The sequence below is a fragment of the Seriola lalandi genome, unplaced genomic scaffold (assembly GCF_002814215.2).
Source record: "Seriola lalandi dorsalis isolate HSWRI2012SDOR001 ecotype SW California unplaced genomic scaffold, Sedor1 jcf7180001999016, whole genome shotgun sequence".
Taxonomy (NCBI): domain Eukaryota; kingdom Metazoa; phylum Chordata; class Actinopteri; order Carangiformes; family Carangidae; genus Seriola; species Seriola lalandi.
The window spans coordinates 1-384 of NW_019469679.1; the positions used below are offsets into that span (position 1 = coordinate 1).

The 384-nt window shown below is 41.7% G+C and overlaps 1 non-coding gene across 1 annotated transcript; it reads left to right on the plus strand.

Annotated features, from left to right (window-relative positions):
* Nucleotides 1-231: 231 nt before the first annotated feature.
* On the plus strand, nt 232-320 carry trnay-gua (transfer RNA tyrosine (anticodon GUA)). Its single transcript is given in 2 exon segments — nt 232-268; nt 285-320. It is a non-coding gene; the product is annotated as a tRNA-Tyr (tRNA).
* The last annotated feature ends 64 nt before the right edge of the window (nt 321-384 follow it).

Below are 384 nucleotides of genomic sequence, written 5' to 3' on the forward strand. Positions count from 1 at the left end.
CTCCACCTTTGGAACTACATTAACTTGCTGAAATCAATGTATGGGCGTAGAAAACATAGTCCAAGGGAGGTATTTAATGTGTCATCATGAGTAAATGTCAAACAAAGAAATAGAATAAGAACCATGGCCTTTTGCCTTGATCCACTCTCCATACTCTTAGCTCTTTGAAAAGCATAGTCTCATTAATCTTCTGTTTCAGTGAAAAAAGGAACAATTCAATGTTGCACTGCTCCTTCGATAGCTCAGCTGGTAGAGTGGAGGACTGTAGGTTCACAGTAGCAGTTATCCTTAGGTCGCTGGTTCAACTCCGGCTCGAAGGATGTGCTTTTCGTTGAGATCACTGGGAACTCTTCACATCAGGTGGATATGTAGACAATCGTAGTC